The sequence below is a fragment of the Bos mutus genome, chromosome 5 (genome assembly GCF_027580195.1).
Source record: "Bos mutus isolate GX-2022 chromosome 5, NWIPB_WYAK_1.1, whole genome shotgun sequence".
Lineage (NCBI taxonomy): Eukaryota > Metazoa > Chordata > Mammalia > Artiodactyla > Bovidae > Bos > Bos mutus.
In genome coordinates, this window is record NC_091621.1 from 114,463,886 (window position 1) to 114,485,097 (window position 21,212).

The 21,212-nt window shown below is 45.6% G+C and overlaps 1 non-coding gene across 1 annotated transcript; it reads left to right on the top strand.

Moving 5' to 3' along the window:
- Positions 1 to 19,989: 19,989 nt before the first annotated feature.
- Positions 19,990 to 20,062, top strand: TRNAG-UCC (transfer RNA glycine (anticodon UCC)). Its single transcript has one exon. It is a non-coding gene; the product is annotated as a tRNA-Gly (tRNA).
- The last annotated feature ends 1,150 nt before the right edge of the window (positions 20,063 to 21,212 follow it).

Here is a 21,212-nt window from a genome sequence, read left to right on the forward strand (position 1 = left end):
TTCTACTAAAGAGGTCCAGCCACTAGTGTGTCAGAACCCCAGAGTGTACACCTCCGAGAAACAAGGCCTTTTGGTAATTGACTCACGTGTGAGATTTCATTCCCAGGGCTGGAGTGAAGAGGAAGTCTTCAGCTCCCTGATGTTTGTTCTTAATTATCAGGAATGAGGAGAGGAAAAAAGGAGAGTGGAGGAAGCAAGATTTCCAGAAAGAAGGTGTGAAGAACTATTCCCAACACTGCAGAGAGGACACACAAGCTCAGGGATCAGGCTTTGCAATTTTTCATTCTTGATTTTGCAAAGAGTTCTTTCAAAAGAGTAGGACTGGAAACAAGATTGTGTGGACTGAAGGCAAGATAAATGAGGGGATGAAAGTGGAGAGTGTGGACATTCTTTTAAAGTGTGGAGAAACATTAATAGGAAGAGCCACAGGGTGATGGTCTAGGCTAATTAGTTAAGAAACTCAAGAGAAAAAATGACGGATTTATCAAATCACAAAAAGAGAAACTTTACAGGAATACCACTGCCATTTGGATCATTTGTTCCACTCATAAGGCTTTCTTTGTGGAAGGGCTTACAGGGCTAATCCATCCATGACTGACTGTTTTCTCCAATCAAGGAAGGAGATGAGAAATCAGGGGCTATTTTTAAATTCTGAGTTCAAACTGCAAAACTATAAAACTCCTAGAAGATAATATGGTTGAGAAAATGTAAGTGACCTTGGGTTTGGCAATGACTTTTTAGATACCAGTCATTACGGTGAAAACTTTGGTTCTGAGAAAGATAAAGTCAAGAGAAGCTGCAGACTGGAAGAAAATGTTTGCAAAAGGCACATCTGAAAAAGGACTGTTAGCTAAAATATACAAAGAAATCTGAAGACTCATCAATAAGAAAACAAACAACAATTAAAAAACAGGCATAAAATCTGAACAGACACCTCACACAAAGATTCTATACAGATGCCAAATAAACATTCAGAAAGATACTCCACGTCATATGTCATCAGGGAAAGGCAAATTAAACCAACAATAAGATACCACTACACACCTGTACACTACACACTTATTAGATTGGTATTCAGAATTGACAATGCCAAATACTGCCGAGAACATGGAGCAATAGGAATTCTCACTCACTGCTGGTGGGAATGCAAAATGGTGCTACCACTTTGGAAAACAGCTTGGCAGTTTCTTGCAAGATTAAACATACTCTTACCCCGTGTGTGTGTGTGTGCCAGTCGCTTCAGTCATGTCTGACTCTGTGCAACCCCATGGACTGCAGCCTGCCAGGCTCCTCTGACCATGGGGATTCTCCAAGCAAGAATACTGGAGTGGGTTGCCCTACCCTCCTCCAAGGGATCTTCCAGTGCTAAAAATAAATATGCTATCAAGCCATGAAAAGACACGGAGGAACCTTCACTGTCTAGTATTAAGTGAAAGAAGCCAATCTGAAAAAGGCCACATACTGTGTGATTCCAGCTATGTGAGTTTTTGGAAAAAGCAATGCTATGGAGACAGTGAAAGATCAGTTATTTCCAGCATTTGGGGGTGGAGAGATGAATAGGCAGAGCAGAGAGGATGTATCCCTGGGTTTAAACTGCATATTTCTTGGGCTTCCTATGTGGCTCAGATGGTAAAGAATCCACCTGCCAATGCAGGAAACTCGGGTTCGATTCCTGGGTCAGGAATATCCCCTGGAGGAGGAAATGGCAACCCACTCCAATATTCTTGCCTGGAAAATCCCATGGATAGAGGAGTTTGGCAGGCTGCACAGTCTATGGGGTTGCAAAGAGTTGGATATGACCGAGCACACAGGCAAGGCTGTAAAAATACTCTAATGATGAGTATCTGTCACTTGATCCCTGTGTTCAAACCCATAGAATCTGTAACAACATCAAAAGTGAACTCTGGTGAAAACTATGGACTTTGGATGATCATGTGTCAATATGGTTCATCAATTGTAACAAATGTATCACTCTGGTGTGGGATATTGATCAAGGAAAAGGCTATGCATGTTGGGCCACTCCAGTGTTCTTGCCTGGAGAATCCCAGGGACGGGGAAGCCTGGTGGGCTGCCGTCTATGAGGTTGCACAGAGTCGGACATGACTGAAGTGACTTAGCAGTAGCAGTAGTGTGCATGTTGGGGGCAGGGAGGATGGGAAATCTCTGCTTCTTCATCTCAATTTTGCTGTGAACCCAAAACTGGCATCAAAAAAATAAACTCTTAAAAGATTTCCTTCTTCAAACGTCCATGTACCTTATAGCCTGATAAGTTTGGCAAAACCAGAGGATTTGATTTAGAAAATAAAAAGCAATTGCCATGTGCAGTGGTAATATTTGCTGTTTGATACACAGCTTCAGCACATACACTTTTAAAATACATTTTTATTGAGGGGTGTTGCTATATGATACTTTAGCAGTAAAAAGTGATAGACATGACCTCTGCTCTCAAAGTGGTGACCTTTTAGCAGGGAAGAAAGACAATTTCAGAAGTCACATTCAGTTCAGTTCAGTTCAGTCACTCAGTCGTGTTCGACTCTTTGCGACCCCATGAATTGCATTAAGAGTTGGTAAAATATTGCAATAGGGAGGAAGTGTGTCAGTGGGTCACATTCTGGCAAACAGGACAGTGAATAACCGGGAGGACATGATGAGGGCTAAACCGAGATCTGAAAGGTGAGTAACTTTGTAAACTATAGAAAAGTAGAGAGGCAAGAAAATACCCATACTCTCTGAGCGATAACAATTATTTGATCACAACTCAGTGTATTTTCTTTAGACCTTCCTTTATTGAACACCTTTTTTTGTTTTGTGAGAATTTGTTACTCATAAATAACTTAAGAAAATAGAGTGAAAAAAGAACAAAGAATAAAGTAGAAAGAACAAAGCTTAAAAAAAAAAAACCCTGCTATCTATCAATATCCACTCTTGAATGAACTTTATTGTATATATCTCCATATATAGGCTTCCCTGGTGGCTCAGTGGTAAAGAATCCGCCTGCAGTGCAGGAGACCAGGGTTCGAGCCGAGGCTCGGGAAGATCTCCTGGAGAAGGAAATGGCAACCCGATCCAGGATTCTTGCCTGGGAAATCCCCATGGACAGAGGAGCATGGTGGACTACAGTCCATGGGATCACAAAACAGTCAGATATGACTGAGCACCACCACCAGCATTTCATGTGTATCTTTATGGATAGAAGAATAGGCAGAAACATTAACAGAAGTGTTTTTCACAAAAATGGAATCGTACTACATATTCATGTTTTTACACAAAAATGTTTTAATTCGATATTACTTGGATTTAATGGAAGGAAACAATGGAAGTTAAAGTGGCAAAGTAATTGGTGAACTTCAGTTAGAGTCATTTGCACAAGAGATATTGTTTTGATAAAATCCTCCCACATTTAAGAAAATAAATTATGAAAATATTATAAAAGCATTGAGAGGTTAGAATCATTGCCTATCTATCAATATTTTTTTGGTGACTGATTTAAATTTGGCGGTTTCAAATTGGGTAAATGCTATGAAAAATAAGGTAATTAGCATCTTTCACATGTCTGTGTTCTCACAGCTCCCTAATTTTGCTAATTATATTCTTAATTTTACATCATCAAAGCTGTTCTATGATTGTGTAGTCGTCAGTCAGTATCTAATTGTTTTAGTGTTTACCACCTGTACTTTTTCAGCTGTTTCTCATTTCCTGAATTTTTGTTTGGATTCTTATGTTAATATATAAAATTGTATTAAATAGCTTTTCCCCCTCATCCCAAGTAGAGTTTCTGGGTGCTGTCTTCCTAAGTTCTTTCAGGTTTGATAAATTTTGTTTCTTGACTTTAGCTAAATGACTTCTTGGTGGTTATAATTTGGGGTGCCACTTTCTCTTCCTCAAAACTTTGTAAATATTGCCCCATTATTTATCAGTTAAACAATGCTCCTGGAAGTCTGAGGTCAGCTTGACTTTACTTCCTTGCAGGTGTATTGTTTCCTATACCTAGATTTTATACTTGGAAGGACGAAGTGTCTTCTCTCTTGAAAGCCAGCAGTCTTGTAAAGAGCCTGAATGCCACCAGACTGCCCTACTGTGAGGAAATCTAAGTCAGCCACCCGGCAAGAGAGAGAGAAGCCAGGCATGTGAGTGAAACCTTCTTGGACCCTCTGGTTCAGCACAGCCAACGCTAAATGCAGCCAAGTCTTGATGCCATCTGCTGATGTGGAGCAGAAGAAGCCCCCAGCTAATCCCTACTCTCATTCTTCATTTATAGAACTGTAAGCCATAGCCACTGATTGTTGTTTAACAGTGATTTGTTATGTAGAAATAGATAACTAAAACAACTCTATAAACAGTTTTGTGTCTATTTTTTTTAATCCACTTAATGATGGATCCTGACCACTTCTTCCTGAGCTTCCCAGGTGGCTCAGTGGTAAAGAATCTGCCTGCCAAGCAGGCGACGTGGGTCGGATCCCTGGGTTGGGAAGATCTCCTGGAGAAGGAAATGGCAACCCAAGTCAGTATTCTTGCCTGGGGAATCCCATGGACAGAGAAGCCTGAAGGGTTGCAATAGAGTCAGACACAACTTAGAGACTAAACTTAAATAACTTCTTCTACATTAGTATTTATTTGTTGTCTTTTTCTTTCCTTTTCTTTCAACTTCTGTAGTATGAATGCATAATTTCCACACCACTTCTTTTTATTTTTTACTCTGTCTGAGCAACTCTGCTTGTTCTGGGTTCAAGGATGAGGTTGAGAATAGCTCTGAAAAAAATCTATGCAAGTCTGTTAGACTAATTCTCATGAAATGAATATTTGCCACTGAAAGTGAATATTTACCACTATAATTGACAGAGAACCCAACTGCCAACAGTTCAAACACAGAGAGGGTTTTTTCCTCAGGTAATAAAAAAATATTAGTAGGTGTTTGCTGGCAATGGTTCAGTGGCTTATCATCAGGGCTATATCATTTTGATTCTTCAGCCTTGACCCTGGAGTTGAAAGATGGCCACTCCAACTCCAGACATCACGTACATTTTCCTGGCAGCGATAAAGGGGAAACACAAGGAAAAGCTTCCCGAGCCCCGGGTAGGATTCGTCTCGTGTCTCGTTGGCCACCTATTATATTTGTATAATGACCTTCCTTTTCCCATGACTACAAGTGGAAAAGATGCTCATTCTAAAGCCTTGGAAAATTTAATAGAGAGCAACGGTTATGTGGCGGCCTGGATAGGAGAGGAGTTTGAGGGAGAATGGATACTGAGTCCCTTCACCCTTCACCTGAAACTATCACGGCATTATTAGTTGGCTATACCCCAGTACAAAATGTCTTTGCTGTTAAAAAATAAAAAAAAAAAAAAAAGAAAGCAAAATCATCAATAATCTCATACCCCAGAGATGGTGTCAAATGTTAACATTTAGGAACATTTCCTTCCGGAAATCCACCCCTGACATATGTAAATGATATTATATTATATATTTGGTATGGCACCATGCTTATTTAAAAAAAAAAACAACTCAGTATTGTGTTTTCCCTCACCATTAGTTTTTCAAGGTCATAATTATTTTTTATTATTTATCTTTCTTTTTCTGGATCACCAAACTTATCCCTGAAAAATATTCACGTTTATGAACATTCCTGATATTCTCAACTCAAGAGAAAACCACTCGAAGCAGCCAGCAGCTTTATCAGAATTTCTAACTATTCCGTGTTGTTGGACATCCAGGTTGTCTCATCACCAGAGATAACACTTTGATGAATATCCTCACACACAGATTGTGTTCGCATTCTGATGACTTCCTTTGTGTGAATTCCTAGAAGTGGGCTTACTGGGTGAAAGGGTAAAAACACTTTCAGCACTGCCCCTCATGCTGCCAAATTGCTCTCCGGAAGGGTTGTACCACTTATACTCCGACCAGCATTTTATGAGCACGGCCCATCACTGCAACCTTGCCAGGACTTCTGAACCTCTTTCAGACCTTTTGCAAAAAAGCAGTGAGGCTTAGAAAGCATAACAGTCAGACTTCTAACTGATTCTAACCAGCAATCAGAAGTCCTGCTTTTAAGTTCTGACTCCAGCAGAGCTTTTGTGTGACCTTGGGCAAGTCAGTGAGTGCACGTCTAAGTTTGGTTTAAAAATTCTGTGTTCTGTCGTGAACACTGTTGTCTGCCTGCTCAATAATTATTTGCCCTTTACTCCTTTCCAACAGATCCTGATTGGCTCAGACACACACCCCTCCTCTATGAAAAGCTTTGGGGAGGCTGACCACGGGCCGCCCCAGCCTCAATAGGTGGAAGCTGATTAATTTAAGCAGTGGTTCTCAAACTTTTCAGTTTCAGACAGCTTTACCCTCTTTTTTCTTTTTTAAATAAAGTTTTATTGGAGGATAGTTGCTTTACAATGTTGTGTTCGTTTCTGCAGTACAGCAAAGTGAATCAGCTACACCTATGCATATATCCGCTCTTTTTGTGGATTTCTTTCCCATTTAGGTCACCACAGAGCCCTGAGTAGAGTTCCCTGTGCTACACAGAAGGTTCTCATTAGTTACCTACATTATACACAGTCGCGTACATGCATCAATCCCAATCTGTCAGTTCATCCCACTCCCTTCCCCCTCCCCCTTGGTATCCATACATCTGTGTCAGACACCGTCACACTTCTGAAACTTTTTGAAGAACTCAAAGAGCCTTCATTTCTAGGGGCTATATCTGTCAGTATTCACTGTATTTGCTACTAGAAGTAGGGAATTTAAGAACTCTTTTGAATTAATTTACAGATAGCAACAAGAAGCCAGTTAGATGGTAACCTGATTAGCATATTTTAAAGAAAACACCTCTTATTTTCCAAAACCAAAAACACTCAGTAAGAAGAGCAGCATTGTTTTACGTGTCTGCAAAACTCCTTTCAGCGCCCGGCTTCATAGCAGCACAGCTGGATGCCCACATTCGCTCCTGTGTTCCGTCTGCTGTGTTATCACCCAGCACGCAGTTGCTGTAAAAGTCCATCGTGAGAGACTGAGAGAGAAAGGCAATACTGTTATGAAAATACTTTTCCCTTCATGAACCTCCTGAAAGGACCTCAGTGCCCCCAGGGGCCTCTAAACACATGCTGAAAGCTGTCATGGTGACCGCACCAGAGGCTGGCCTGGGAGTGCGCACACAGCCCAGTGTGATGGGTGAGGCGTAAAGGAGAGGTTGTTGGTGGGCTTCAGGAAAATTCTTGCTCCCGCAGAAAAGTGTATGAAAGGGGTGATGGTATCTGCATGTAATAGTTGTGTCTACAGTTATTTTTCTGCCACTGTGGGAGTGAAAGGTGTGCATGCAGAGGGGCACAGCCAAGGGGTGACAGGTGTGAGGAAGAGAGTGGCCCTCAAATGAGGGATGGGCGAGGGGAGGAGGTGGGGAAGCAGGAGCCAGCATCAAGATCCCCGCTGGTCCAGGCTGGACAGCTGGACACTGCTATGAGGCTGTGAGTTACCAGATGCAACTATTTTCAGTAGAACTGTGGGATGATAAGTGAGTGCCCATTGAGGGTGTCGTATTAGGGGAAATGATGGGAAATTCAGCATATTGGAGCACTGACTGTTTTTGGTGGCCTTTAGTAAATCTTATAAGAAAGAGACAAGATTATGCCAATTGGAAAGCAGAGAAGGAGGTGGGAATCTTATTTCCAGGAGATACTTAAGCCCATAAAAACCTTACTGGCCAGGACCCTCCCAAACACCTTCCTTTGAGTTTCTTCACCAGACCCTGTGGACAGGGTGTCAGCAAGATCAACTTTATGGTGGGGGCTCCCTGCCCAGGAATGTTATTTAAAGTGCCTCTGGGCAGAGGTCCTTACACTGGGCCCAGGAGCTCACTTATCAGGGGACTCAGAGACCACATCCAGATAAAGTCTTTGGTTGAGGATTAATAATTCATAGAATTGACTAGAAGCAAATTGATGGAAGCTACATGTGGTGATGGAGAAGACTCTTGAGAATCCCTTGGACAGCAAGGAGCTCAGACCAGTCAAACCTAAAGGAAATCAACCCTGAATATTCACTGGAAGGACTGATGCTGACACTGAAGCTCCAGTACTTCGGCCACTTGATTCACATTGGAAAAGACCCTGATGCTGGGAAAGATTGAAGGCAGGAGGAGAAGCGGATGACAGAGGACTAGATGGTTGGATGGCATCACCGACTCAATAGACGTGAGTTTGAGCAAATTCAGGGAGATAGTGAAGGACAGAGAAGTCTGGTGTGCTGCATTCCATGGGGCCACAAACAGTCAGACACGACTTAGCGATTGAACAACAACAAAAATATTAAGGAAACTGTGTTGCCAGAGAAATCCTAACCTTGGCCAAGAAAAGGATCGTTTTTTAAATCTCTAAGTAATCCCCATACCTCTGAGCCTGTGGTCACTGAAACTCTGTATCTCCTCCGACAGCTATCTCATTATGGCTGTGAAAAATTCACTTCTTCATATTCAGGATCTGTCTCCAGTAGGCTTCTAGGAAAATGTGAATACTTTCCAACATACAGCAGTATATTGAATCAGATCAGATCAGATCAGTCACTCAGTCGTGTCCGACTCTTTGCGACCCCATGAATTGTAGCACCAGCTAGGCCTCCCTGTCCATCACCAACTCCCGGAGTTCACTCAGACTCATGTCCATCGAGTCAGTGATGCCATCCAGCCATCTCATCCTCTGTCGTCCCCTTCTCCTCCTGCCCTCAATCCCTCCCAGCATCAGAGTCTTTTCCAATGAATCAACTCTTTGCATGAGGTGGCCAAAGTACTGGAGTTTCAGCTTTAGCATCATTCCTTCCAAAGAAATCCCAGGGCTGATCTCCTTCAGAATGGACTGGTTGGATCTCCTTGCAGTCCAAGGGACTCTCAAGAGTCTTCTCCAACACCACAGTTCAAAAGCATCAATTCTTCGGCGCTCAGCTTTCTTCACAGTCCAACTCTCACATCCATACATGACCACTGGAAAAACCATAGCCTTGACTAGATGAACCTTTGTTGGCAAAGTAATGTCTCTGCTTTTGAATATGCTATCTAGATTGGTCGTAACTTTCCCACCCAACAAAAAACATACTAGTTGCTCTCTACCCACCAGATATTTTACAGACATTATCACATTTGACCCTCACAATAACCCTACAGAAATGAATACTGATTCCTGCTTTGCAGATGAGGAAACTAAAAGTTAGTTTGTTTCGGAAACTTCCTGGTTTCTTAAATTTTCTGATGATTTCCACCTTTAGAATCTGGTTCTCAAGCTGGTAACTGCTGGCACCTTTGTCTGTATTTGCTCATTCAAGTTGCAAAGGTACAGATGGCCAACCCAGCACTCTCGGGGCAATAAAGTTCTCTGACCCCACAGAATCTAGAAATGAGCTCTCTCACTAAGAGGGAAATGAAATTCAAAGCATAGTGACATGAAACACTGATTTGGTTTTTCTTAATCAAAAATACAAATTATAATCTGTCAGGAAGTCCACAGGTATGGCCGTTTTCATGCATGTTGGTGGGAGGGGTGTTTTTGACTGGAGGAAGGGAGTTCAGAGGAATTTCTGACCCACCTTGAACCACATCATGTAAGTGGCTGACCTGCAGCTAGTCCTGGGATCTGCTGATACTCAGTGGCTTCAGTAGGTGTCCTTAGTGACTGCCGGGCACACAGTTCTGTTCCCGATTCCCATTGCCCGGATCACCCTCCAAAATCCAGGAAAGATTCATCCCTGGACTCCTCTGACTGCTCCCAGACTGCATAGCTTCTCCACACTACATTTGTTGTTGGTCTCTAAGTCGTGTCCGACTCTTTGCAACCCCATGGACTGCAGCTAACTTCCCTGTCCTTCACCAGTCTCCAGAATTTGCTCAGATTCATGTGCATTGAGTTGGTAATGCTATCCAACCATCTCATCCTCTGTCGTCCTGCCTTCAATCTTTCCCAGCATCAGGGTCTTTTCCAATGTGCAGGCTCTGCTTATATGCATACAAGTCATTGTGAACAAGCATACAGAATCTCACAAATAACAAGTGAATTAGTTACAAAAGAAGCCACCGTAGGTTTCTTTTCAGAATTGCAGTTGCATCCCACAAGGGCACGTAGCCCTCTATCCTGTTTTCTCCAGCTGTTCCAAAAGACGGTTTCTCAGAACGGTGGAGAATGGAGGGACTTGGCAATCATGCAGTCCAGCCCCCTTATTTTCCAGATGAGACCCAGAGAGGGGAAGTGCCTTGTCTGAGTTTTCACAGCTGGCTTAGTGTTGCAGCACTTAGTAGAACCTGGGCCAGAACACATTAGGTCAGGAACATGTCCCCAAACATGTCCATGATGATAACTTATCTGCTGACTTATATAATTTCTGTCCCAAGCCCAACTATATTTTCCATCTAGATTAACTCTTGGAAGTAGTGAGTTCTAGAGCCTTACCACCTGCACAGAAATTGGTAGCACTTAGATATTTTAATTTTTTCCAAAACTTTAAGAAGTTTTACAAGGGAGCTGACATTTTCATGTTTTGAGATTTGCTATATAAAGTACACGTTTACCTTAATGACACTAGTGTTTGCCAGACTTTGATCATACTGCGTCCTTGCCTTTTTTTAGGATTCGTTTTTTAAATGAATTTTTTAAATGAATCCTGTTAACACTTAGGGCAAGATCTGGCTTGATCTCAGAGAATTGTGGAATTTGAAAGCAAGGAAGGGACTTTAGGACTTTATACAACTTTTCTCTAGTTAAGTGTCCTTCCTCATAAACTTGACTAGAGAAACTTTAATTAAGGTACTTAGAATACAATTTCTGGGAAAAGAGTTGTTTGGGCTGCAGTTTTCATGAAGATAAAAGCTATGACAAAGACTATGTAAAAGTGAATTGATCTGAGCGCTGCCTTCAGGAAACGGTCCTCTGCTTCTCCTAGTTTATGTAGTCTTTCTGGGAAGAGGGCGTATTTCTAATAATTCTAATTCTCTAGTAACTGTGTCCACATCCATAGAGCCAACATGGTCTGAGCTCACAAAAGGCGCTTGATGCTTGTTTACTGAATGCATGGACTAAATGAACGGACGCAGTCCCACACGTGAGGCTTGTGTTTCTTTATAGTAAGGAGGGTGTGTAACAGGCAGAGATGACATGCTAATTCCAGAAAGAGCAACAGGGATAACATTCCAGTAAAGAGAAGAGACTTGTTTCCGGCTAGCATCTGCCAAAGTTGGTCCAGGAAGAGGGGCAGCAGTGATGATCATTTCTCAGAAAACGCCTGTGTCCAGGCACGGATGCTCTTGCCCTGGGAAACGAAACCTTGCAAAGGTACAGAGGCCAAGCGTTCCGCTGACCCCCGCCCCCTTCCCTACCCTCAGTGCTCCCCGCTGACCACTGTTGCTCGTCAGCAGTGTACCAGGAGTGTGGTTCAGATTCCAAGAATCTTTGGAACTCGGAAAGGGCCTGGATCATCAGGACAGAAGGAAAGAGAAACACTCTCTAGAGGCCTTGAATGATGTGCTCTGGATGGGGCTTTGTTGTTGCTGTTGTTCAGTCACTAAGTCATGTCTGACTCTTTTCGACCCCATGGACTGCAGCACGCCAGGCTCCTCTGTCCTCCACTATCTCCCAGAGTTTGCTCAAACTCATGTCCATTGAGTCAGTGATACCGTCCAACCATCTCATCCTCTGTCCCCCTCTTCTCCTCCTGCCCTCAATCTTTCCCAGCATCAGGGTCTTTTCCAATGAGTTAGTTGGCTCTTCACATCAGGTGGCCAAAGTACTGGAGCTTCAGCTTCAGCATCAGACCTTCCAATGAATATTCAGGGTTGATTTCCTTTAGGATGGACTGGTTTGATCTCCTTGCAGCTCAAGGTACTCTCAAGAGTCTTCTCCAGCACCACAATTTGAAAGCATCACGGATAGCGTTTGGCTAGTTATACATTCTCCACTCCTTTGTTAATGTCAAGAGGCAGATGTGAGCCGTATGGAAAAGTTGGAACTTCAGAAACCATGGGAACAAAACCTCCAGATATTCTGGAGCACACGTCTGCTGTTGTGAAGAAGTTCTCAATAGAAATAAATACAATGGAACCTGCAGCCATCAAAGACAATTAGCTCATTCACTTTAGGGAGATCTGAGTAAGCAAGAGGGTCATTTGTTACGTTTGGTTAGCAGGGGCTGGTAGATTTAGTTATGATTGTTCTATAAATTTTCTTCTGTGCATAAGCCATAAATTTGACCATTTTTTTTCTGAGAGATTTGGTCATGCTGATCCTCTTAAGAGGAGTGCATGCATGCGTCCCTGCTCAGATGCTCAGTCGTGTCTGACTCTTTGCGACCCCATGGACTGTAGCCCACCAGGCACAAGAATACTGGAGTGGAATTTTCCAGACAAGAATACTGGAGTGGTTGCCATTTCTTTCTCTAGGATATCTTGGAGACCCAGGGATTGAACCCAGGTCTCCTACACTGGCGAGTAAAGCATAAAAGACATCAAACCATTTGCACTGACTCTTGAGGACATCTCAAAAGCTGAACTAACTTAGTGGAGACCATGCTTGGCCACAAACCTTGGTGCTTGGGATGGAGTTTGTTGGGTCAAGCAAGCTGGGAAGTGTTGAACTCTTGCAGTTCACTCGTATGTATGAAATTACTAAGAGTGCTCGTTCTTTCCTCCCCTCCACTTGCAGAGGGCATGAGGAAATTAGGGCTAACATTTACCTTGAGGCCATGGAGGGGAAGAGTAAAAGGGAAGAAGAGGGCCAGCACTCCTTTGGGTTCAGAGAGGAAGTCTGAGCTCATGACAATATAATTATAGGGAATACAGGGGTGTGGGCAGGCAGCACCAACTTGGCCTCAGAGGCTCACACATGGGGACCCGAGGTCTGAGAAGCAGTTTTGTCCCCACTTAGTGAATTAGGTGTGACTTCTCTCGTCTCCTCGGCCTTGGACCCCAGGGAGCACCTCCTTCCATGTTCCTATCTCACCAAGGAAAAGACAAGAAGGCAGATGCTCCCAGTGGGATTTCTTCATCTTTTTGACCCTGGTTGTGTGTGCTAATGATGTAGGGAACGGACATCCTGTGGGGAAGTTAGGAGACCAAGGTTATCTTCCCAACTTTCACTGTTATTGAGATGCATGGTGTGGGTAAGATTACTTAAATTTCATTTTTCTTCTCTGCATGACGATGGCTTGCTATTATATTGATTCTGAGGTTACTCTCAGCACCATGCATGTAATTCCAGCAGCAACGAATTGTCTTCATTACTTCTCATTCTTTCATCAAATGAGATAAGTATAAAAGCATGCTATAAGGTCTACCTTATGTATATATGAAAAGACATCACTGAGCTGCTCACGTGAGTCCTCATTCGCCTGTGTGTGTCTGAGCCCCGAGAGTGTGAGCTGACATGTGCTGACTCTTCTTCGTGTGCCAGGTGTGCTGAGCTCTTCAGGTGTATTTACTGGTTTAATTCAGGTGTCCCTTGGGGCTCAGTGGTAAAGACCCTACATGCCAATGAAAGAGACCTGGGTTCGATCCCTGGGTCAGGAAGACCCCCTGGAGACGGAGATGGCAACCCACTCCAGTATTCTTGCTGGAATCCCATGGACAGAGGAGCCTGGTGGGCTACAGTCCATGGGGTTGCAAAAGAGACACTTGCTAAGTTGGACACAGCTTAGCGACTAAATACCAACAACAGCTAGTTTAATTCATAGACCAGCCCTCTGAGGAGGGGCCGGTGTGAGGCCAAGGATCATGTTCGTTTTACAGGTAGGAAGACTGAGTCTGAGGGCAGTTATATGAGACCAGGGAGGTGGGACATGGTGTAGCCAGAGCTTGGTCCTGGCTGGTCTGTCCCTGGAGGCTCTGCCCTTGGCCCCAGCACCTCCTGCCCCTCCTTGGGCTGGGATGGGCATTATGTTCTTAGCATCCTCCCTTGACGCCAGAGCTGATCAGAAGAGCAGAGTCAGACAACGACTGAATGGAAGGGATGCCGGTTGTGGGTAAACTCCCTTGCTTGAGAAGATTCCAGAATAGGCATCCCAGGCAGCTGCAGCTCACATCCTGCTGACAGCTCAGAACCGAGCCAGAGCTTTGGGCACGCTCAGTCAAGGGGAGACGGAGGCTTGCTGGCCCCATCGAGTCTCCCAGCCCAAGGATTCTCTGTTCCTCTGATTCCTAGAACTGTTGGCCGAAAGAGAAAAGCTTACGATAAACCACAGCGTGGGATGCAAGGTGACAGGAACCGTGCTTTTGGCCTGATGTTTATCTTGTGGGCCAGCCAGTGCCTGGCAGCCAATCAGTAGGCTCTCAGCCGCGGAGCAGGGCTTTCCCCGTCAGCTTCCTTCCCAGTTACTCACTACCAGTGAGCGGGGAGAGAAGGAAATGAGGGCACAGGGAAAGGAGTGTCTCCCTGGCAAGAGGCCAGGGGGGTCCTAGAGCTGCTGACCTGCTTGCCTGCCTGCTGAACAGGGAGCCTAGCAGCCCATTTAGCCGTGGTCCAGGGCTCGGAGCTTGCGTAGCATCCCATGCTTCACTCACTCCACTCCTTGACTCTTTCATTCTCTCAGCAAAGAACACGGGGCTCACTGGGTGTACTCACCCGCAGCACTTGTTTCTGACTTTTTCTCCAGCCCATCCACATGCTCCGAGGATAGTCATCGATCCCTTTATTCTTCCAGAACAAACAGTGCAGCGAACACCTACCCTGTGCCAGTAGGTGGGTTTGGGATGCCAAGGGCCTCCATCTCTGCCCTCAGGGAGCAACCAGCAAGTGGCATGCTGGCAGGGACATGGGAACGATACCGGAGTGTGAGACGTGTGTGCATAGGACGGCAGGAACCCAGCTCAGGAAAAGGAGGCTTTCACGCAGACAGCATTAGTGAAGGTGGACATGGACAGGAGACGGTTCTCCAAAATGGTGGTCTCCTGTGTTTTAAGATCACCCCCAGCTACAAAAGCGGGAATGGTTGTATGAGGAGAAACGGGGCGTGGAAATGAGCTAAGAGGCTCAGAGGCACGGGGACCCAGACAGAATAGAACATAATGCCACCTCCTGCCTACGATCCTCTCACTCCATCCAGGACAGCAGGACATGTGCCAGGATAATTCATTGAGATGATCAGTTATGTCTTCTTCTCTCTGTATGTCCCTCCCTCTCTCTCTCTCATTCCTGAATGACGCAGAGATTGTGTTCCCTCGTTCTTCTGAAACAGACCTGGATTCCAGGCTGAGAGTCAACAGGAGGTTCACTTACATGGCATTTGAAAGCTGGATGATCCTCTCTGGCTGCAGGAAGGGAAAAGGAAGGATCAGAGGAGTCAACTGCAAGGAGACTGGGGGCAAAGGCCTCTGAGCTTCTGCAAGAGCCCAGGAATAGCCAGAAAAGAAGAGCCAGCACGCTGTTCTCACTGCTCCCGGAATCCTCGTTTCCCAAGCCCTGCACGTCATCACTTTGTGGGTTTTTAAATTTTTTTATATTGAAGAATAGTTGATTTACAATGTGGTGTTAGTTTCAGACGTCCAGCAAAGTGATTCAGTTGTACGTGCGTCCCTGAGGGCTCAGTCGCTTCAGTTGTGTCCAGCTCTTTGCAACTCTGTGGACTGTTGCCCACACGGCTCCTCTGTCCATGACATTCTCCAGGTGAAAATGCTGGAGTGGGTTGCCATGCCCTCCTCCGGGGATCTTCCTGACCCAGCGATCGAACCTATGCCTCTTACATCTCCAGCACTGGCAGGTTCTCTACCACTAGGGCCACCTGGGAAGCCCTCAGTTATACATACATATTATGTATGTTCTTTTTCATATTCTTTTCTATGATGGTTTATTACAGGATAATGAGTATGGTTTCCTGGGCTATACGGTAGGTCCTTATCATTTATGTCATTTTTGAAAAATACCAGGTTATTTCCACCAAATTAAAAAAGTTGAAGAAATAGCCAGTGAAGTTTGGGGAGGATTTTTCCTTAGAACACAACAATGGTACCTTTTAATATAACGAAAACATGAGATGCTTAACATGTCTTCACTATCTATTTTCTACATGGTAGTTTGTATCTGTTAATCCCAAGCTCCTAACACATCACATCTTTTGCATCTGGCACAGGAGCTGAAGTGACCCATTTCCCCGGTATTCTCCATTCTGGCTCCACGGGTGTGCCCCTGCCACCCTCCCCTTGTCGTGTGATAAGGCTATATTGTCTGGGGACCTCGGGGCCGTCCAGTCTCCACCAGGACAAAGGCTTCCAGCGGCAGGAGCCTGCTCTTGCTTCCAGTTCACTGAGCTTCACCAGCACGAGCGAGGTGTTTGTTTACTTGGCTGCACCGGGTCTTAGTTTCAGCGTGGAAAGACTCGGGTGCTGCATGTGGGACCTGATTCCCTGACCAGGGATCGAACTCCAGCCTCCTGCAATGGGAGTGCCCAGCCTTGGCCACTGGACCACCGGGGAAGTCCCCAAAGCCGGCGGGTTGTACACATTTGGCTGATACATGAACGAGTAGCTTCCTTGTTGTTTGTTGTTGGTCACTCAGTCGTGACCAACTCTTTGCGACCCCATGGACTGCAGCCCGCCAGGCTCCTCTGTCCATGGGACTTCCCAGGCAAGAATACTGGAGTGGGTTGCTGTTTCCTCCTCTCATGGAACTTCCCGACCCAGAGATGGAATCTGCATCTCCTGCACGGGCAGGCAGATTGTTTACCACTGAGCCACCTGGGAAGCTCTGAGGGGGCTTCCTTTGCTTTCCCTATTTTATTCTCATCACAGATTTCTCTTAAGATTTCATCAGAATGCTTCCCTTGCCAGCCTTACAGTGGGGCCCCTTTGTCTATGGATAATTTGGGAGTCCTGAGCTTGGTGTTCAAGATGTGGCTCCAGTTTACACTAGCCTCCACACCCATCCATACCACCCACTGCTCTAGGACACACTGAACTGCTTGCTTTGGCCGCTGTCATTGTACTTTCTCTGAGTCCTGTGCACAGTATTTTATATATATTATTCCATTCATCCTTTGCAAGGGCTCTGTGGATAGGCACTAGCTTTATCCCCATGATTCCTGCTTTTATGGAAGAAACCGAGGCTTAAAAAATCCACCTAAGATGGAGCAGCAAAAGGAGAAGGGGGCGGCAGAGGATGAGATGGCTGGATGGCATCACTGACTCAATGGACATGCGTTTTGAGCAAACTCCGGGAGATGGTGAAGGACAGGGAAGCCTGGTGTGCTGCAGTCCCTGGGGTCGCAAAGAGTCAGACACGACTGAGCAACTGGACAACAAAAACGTGACGGAGCAGCTCCTGAATGCCACATCCAAGCCCTGACTACCCCCCGCCCCGCACCTGTCTGCCACCCGAGTCCTCGTTTTTAACCCCCACTAAGCAGAACCTACCCTGTGTTTTTACATCCTGAGCTTGGCCTGTGATCAGGCTCCTCTCTGAACCTAGAAGAGTCCTTCCTCCTCTCCACGTGTCTTTTACCCTTGGAGTCCCAGCCCCACCCACTCTGTGCTTAGTCGCTCAGTCGTGTCCGACTCTTTGCAACCCCATGCACTGTAGCCTGCCAGTCTACAATCCTTGGTCCATGGGGATTCTCCAGGCAAGAATACTGGCATAGGCTCCTACTCCAGCCTCCACGAGGCTTTCCACCCCTCTGCTGAGTCACCTTTTCCTGGGCACCCTTGGACGCGTTCTGATTGAAGCAGCATCAGTTGGGCAGGTGGCTCCTCCACTCAGGGCCGTGAGCTCTTTCTAGGCAAGAACTGCAGTCTATTCATAAAATTAGCGTCCAAGTCGCCACTCCTATTGACATCCCGCGGATCTCAACCTCCGTGATGAAGGAAGTGGCCACAAGGGGGCACTACCAAAGGGCCTGACGATGGATTGCCCTGACTTCAGCCCGGAGACCCTGCAGGGCCCAGAGGAACAAGCGTGTAAAGGAAATGGAAAGTGCTCACAGTACTGTATTGTATATTTGAAACTTGTCTGAGCGAGTGTATTTTTTTAAAGTCTCCACCACATAGTTGTACCTATGTGAGGTTATTGCTGTATTATCTGACCTTATTTTGGTAATAAGTTTGCATATATATATATATATATATATATATATGTATGTATGTATATATGTGGCTTCCCTAGTAGCTCAGCTGGTAAAGAATTTGCCTGCCATGCAGGAGACCCTGGTTCGATTCCTGGGTCGGGAAGATCCCCTGGAGGAGGGCATGGCCTACTGGAGTAGGAGCCTATGCCAGTATTCTTGCCTGGAGAATCCCCATGGACCGAGGAGCCTGGCAGGCTATAGTCCATGGAGTTGCAAAGAGTCAAACACGACTGAGCGACTAAGCACAGTATATATAAAATCATTATATCATACACCTTGAACTTATACAATGTTATATGTCAATTATGTCACAATAAAGCTTGAAAAAGAAAAAGTACTGAGCCAAAAAGGTAAATAACAATGTGAAGTATAGGAGGAAATTTGGATGAAAGTTATCAAACATGTTTTGGGAAGTTTCTGAAAATTTTCAAAGTTTTTCAAAAATTTGGAAAACACAGGGAAATAGCTTTTTTCCCCTGCTAAGTGTTCTTTGCTCTTCTTGATAAGATATTTACACCTTTGGTTTCCCAAGCACAATTATATTTGCCAATCAAGAAGCACATAACACATTCTATAAGGAAGAAGTCCATCTATGTGTAAAAATAAGGTTAAAAATATAACTCATGCTATTTCCTATTATTTTCCAAATTTTGTTACTTTTCTCCCTCCACCCTCCTAATTGCTGTGTATGAATTTAAAATGTTTTTAATCAAGAATTATGTATTATATAATTTTTGTTGCTTTGTTATTGTTATTTAGCTGGGTTTTTCCAATTAAAAATGACTGCTGCTGCTACTAAGTCGCTTCAGTCGTGTCCGACTCTGTGCGACCCCACAGATGGCAGCCCACCAGGCTCCTCCATCCATGGGAGTTTCCAGGCAAGAGTACTGGAGTGGGGTGCCATTGCCTTCTCCAAAAATGACTAGAAGACCATAAAAATGTCAAGATGTGTTACCTTCCTGGCATTCCTGGAGATCAGAGGGCCCCATAGTAACCCTGGGGAAGGAGTGGGGAGGGTCAGGTCGGATGGAGAAGAACAGAGGTGGCCAGTGAGTGCTGGTGGCCACAGCTCACTAATTCGTGGGATGCGTCAGGATGGATGTGAGAGCGGACCATAAAGAAGCTTGAGCGCCAAAGAACAGATGCCTTCAAAATGTGGTGCTGGAGAAGACTCTTGAGAGTCCCTTGGACAGCAAGGTGATCCAACCAGTCCATCCTAAAGGAAATCAACCTTGAATACTGATTGGAAGGACTGATGCTAAAGCTGAAGCTCCAATACTTTGGCCACCTGATGGGAAGAGCCAACTCATTGGAAAAGACCCTGATGCTGAGAAAGAGTGAGTGCAGGAGAGAAGGGGGCAGCAGAGGATGAGATGGTTAAACATCACTGACTCAGTGAGTTTGAGCAAACTCCGGGAGGTAGTAAAGGACAGGGAAGCCTGGAATGCTGCAGTCCATGGGGTCACAGAATCGGACACAACTTAGCAACTAAACAGCAAGGAACAATTTAGGGATAAGATTTTGAACAAGAGTCCTGCTGGCTGGGATGGGATGGATGGGGGCAGGAGCAGGGCGGGGGTTGGGGAAGGATTCTGACGCAGGTTTGAGAAGGTAACAGAGACTGTGGTGACAGAGAAGAGGAAGGACCTGTGGGGCCTTCACTTCATTTCCCTTGGGTCTTACTCACCTGCCCCTCACATTCCTCCTTCCACCCAGGAACACTCATCTGGCTTTCAGATGTGAACTCCTCATCTGCCCAGCCTCCTCTCTGGACAGTCATCCATTGCCCACTGCCCTATCCCGTCCGCACAGGACTTCCGGGGGATGCAGAAGAGGAGCAAGGGGTGCTTCTCTCAGAGCCTTCCTGCCTCACCTGGGTCTCCAGGGAGAGTCAGTGATGAATTTCAGGCTGAGCAAGGGACTTCCCTGATGGTCCAGTGGTTAGGACTCTGCACTTCCACTGCTGAGGGTGTGGGTTCAATCCCTGGTCAGGGAACTAAGATCCCATAAGTGGCGTGATGCAGCAAAAAAAAAAAAAAAAAAGAAAGAAAGAAATTTTAGGCCAAGTGAGAGGGGCGCCCGTACCTGTCTGCAGGTTCTCTGTGGTCGGGGCTGTGCTGGGTACTGTAGCAGCCCTGGTCTATATCCATAAGATACAATAAAAGCCCACACCCCTACTTGTGAAGGTCAAAAATGTCTTCAGAAATCGCCTAAGGTCCTAGTCGTCCTCAACAGAGATTATTGCCTATGTTGTGAGCATGCTCAGTCACCCAGTCGTGTCTGACTCTTCCCTCAGCCCCACCTGCCCCTTCAAACACCTGCAACAGCCTCCCTCCCCTAGAGCATCCATCCTCCCCTGACCTCACCTACCCACTCACTCACCTGAATTCTGACTGACGCCCCTCACAGCTCAGCTCTCGCTGGAATGAGTCCCCTTATCCACCCTGGGCCCTGATCTGTGCCCCCATGGGACCCCTGGACTTCCTCAATCATGCCTCTTAATCACAAATTGCTGAATTATTCCTTTAATATCTGTCTTCCTTGCTAGTATATGAGCCCACAGATAACTGATCACAGCAATATTGTTGGGGCCAGTGTGGTATCTGGGCACACAGCAGGAGCTCAGAGATGTTAACTGCATGGATAAACACAAGGGTGAGATAAAGAGGGCACGGGACCAGGTGGCTCTTCCAGCAGAAAGTGAAAGTGTCCTTCGCTCAGTCGTGTCCGACTCTTTTGCAACACATGGACGGTAGCCTGCCAGGCTCCTCTGTCCATGGGATTCTCCAGGCAAGAATACTGCAGTGGGTTGCCATGCCCTTCTCCAGGGGATCTTCCCCACCTAGGGATCGAATCCAGGTCTCCTGCACTGCAGGTGGATTCTTTACCATCTGAGCCACCAGGGAAGCCCTCTTCTAAGAGTGTAGGTTTATTCAGAACCCATCATTGCTCAGCTGAAGACACACTGCCATTCATCCCCCCCAGGGCCTGTGGAGGAGGCAGAAGAGGGTGGGGTGTGGGTGCAGGGGTGAGGGGTGGGGTGGAGGGGCTGATGATGGTGGGGGCCAGCGCACAGAAAGGAGAGAAGGGGTCTCTCTCTCACCAGGCTGGGTGATCTTGGGTAAGAAACTTACACTCCCTAGCCT